General features: G+C 35.2%; 1 long non-coding RNA gene across 1 annotated transcript in view; it reads right to left on the bottom strand.

Annotated features, from left to right (window-relative positions):
- LOC107655202 (uncharacterized) overlaps positions 1–1,940 on the bottom strand; it is an 8,796-nt gene extending 6,856 nt beyond the window's left edge. Inside the window, exon 1 of the long non-coding RNA XR_001630403.1 lies at positions 1,879–1,940. This is a non-coding gene — a long non-coding RNA (uncharacterized LOC107655202). The remainder of the gene's footprint in view (positions 1–1,878) is intronic.
- Between the last annotated feature and the right edge of the window lie 222 nt (positions 1,941–2,162).

Consider the following 2,162-nt stretch of genomic DNA (forward strand, 5'->3'; position numbering starts at 1 on the left):
TCTCTCTCTCTCTCTCTCTATATATATCCTAAGCCTATCACAGACCATTTAATGGTGACATTGACCTCCTTCAAATAGTATGAACCTATTGGGGCATGTTGTCACAAAACCTTTTTTTCCCAGGAACAATGGTAAAAAATTTCTTTCTTTTTTTAAATTTTTTTTGTAGCCAGTGTTTTTTGGTTTAATGGGTATCAAATACAGCTTTCGATTACTTTAGTCGTATGATGGTCTCAAGGCCCCCAGAGGCCTCAGTCAAACCTGTACCTGCTGCTTACTGACGCTCTAAGTTTAGATGGTGCTTTTCAGTAACAAACTCTTAAACTTCTCCTTTTTAACAACTTATCTGTTGGTTTCTGTCCTCACCACCTGCTGCTCTGTACATCTTTGTTTCCTGGTCTATAGTTTTTATATTTTATATATTTTTTTTCCTCAGTTGTTTTTAAACGAGAGGCTCAGATGTTTTCATAGAAAATAACGACTACTTGTAATTTTTTATTTTTTACTTGAAAGTATACGGCTGTATTGCATATGTTCAATGTTCATTTATGCCAGTTTTATAGAATTAACAAAAAAAAAAAATGTTATCAATCAATACTGTGGGGACCAAAAGTCTAAGACCATGTTGAAAATGTGGGATTCAAAATCAGATTTAAACCTGGAAACGTTTGAGGTTTTCTAAAAAAAAAAAAAAGTAGAAATGGCCTTAATAAATATGTAAGATGACGCATTTTTCTAATCAAATAATTACATTTGTGGCATTAATCTTGAGAACACATTTGACTGGGCGAACTTTGAATCTCAAATCATGCTGGAGAACATGATAACCAAGTTTTATACAAACTTGTGAAGTTCATGCATTGTTATGCTTGCAATATAATTTGCAATTAAACATTTTGTATTCAGATTTCGTATTAAAAAATGCTAAATATTATCCTTTTCACTAGTGGGTTAGTCAGACTTTTGAACCAGTTTGTTGGATGGGAATAGCAAAAGAATATCTTTAGCATGGGATGTACAGAGAAAGATGCATGATTCAAGCCGCAGTTACATGAGAGATGTCATTACTGACTTTGAACATGTTTTGCAGCAATTATCTTATCTAATATTCCATTGAAATCACTTAGATCGTCAAGATACCACACCACACAGCCTTTCAAATTTATCCAGATTCACCAGCCTCACGAGATCCTTCACTCACGTTTGAAGCTTTCAAAAGCTGAAAATCTCAATATTTGGAAGGTCTGCAAGGAAATTTACATTTACAGATGCAATTTAAAACAAATCAAATGCAGTCTAATCTTATATTCACTTTTGTGTGACAATAAGGCCAAATACAGCTGCTTTAAATATTGAATGTTACATGATATGAAATATTACTGTTGCATTCAACCCCATTTAAAGGGTTATAAATGCAAAATTGACCACATTAACCTAAAATCAGACAGCTTAATGTGTGTACTTATTTATATAATACACGTGTTTTATTCTGAGATTGGGAAATCTAATGCTAGCAATGGCAGTAAACCAAAGGTTGCATTTGAAATGAGTTTGTTACATTTAGTTGAAACATTGTCTACTGCATTCAAGTGTCATGAAGCATTTGCACCAAAAAACTACGAACATCTGCATATCTAATGCGTTTTATTTTTTAGTTATCCTTTTAAATAATGTAAGAAATCCTTTAAGATTGCAAGATGTTTGTTAAAGTAAGACCAATGCCGTGTTTTCTTATTGTGCTTGATGGTGTGACATCTCAAATTCTAAAGAAAGTCAAAGGAAGTTTGCTTATTTTTTGTATTTATATCACCCTTTCATAACTGTGTTCAAAGCTGACCACTGACGGACACACAAAAGTCCCCCGTTTCTTACCTTCACAGCTTCCGACAGTTCCTGAAGCCTTGTCGGGTCACACAGCGTTGACATCACCAAGGATGCTCCTCATTACTGGAACCAGCCGACTCTCCACACTTCAAACACTTGTCTTGTCTGTGTGTGACCTGAATGTCTCACCTGCCTCGCAGCATTGATTAAACGCTCTCCTCTCTGACTCGTGGCTTCTCTTTGGTGTGAAGTGTGATTAAAAGTTAGAGGCTGCCTGTTCACCTCTTTATGAGATCAGCCCACAAGCCCCTGTCTGTGTCTACTTCTTTTAACACAGA

The sequence above is a fragment of the Sinocyclocheilus anshuiensis genome, unplaced genomic scaffold (assembly GCF_001515605.1).
Source record: "Sinocyclocheilus anshuiensis isolate Anshui unplaced genomic scaffold, SAMN03320099.WGS_v1.1 scaffold735, whole genome shotgun sequence".
Lineage (NCBI taxonomy): Eukaryota > Metazoa > Chordata > Actinopteri > Cypriniformes > Cyprinidae > Sinocyclocheilus > Sinocyclocheilus anshuiensis.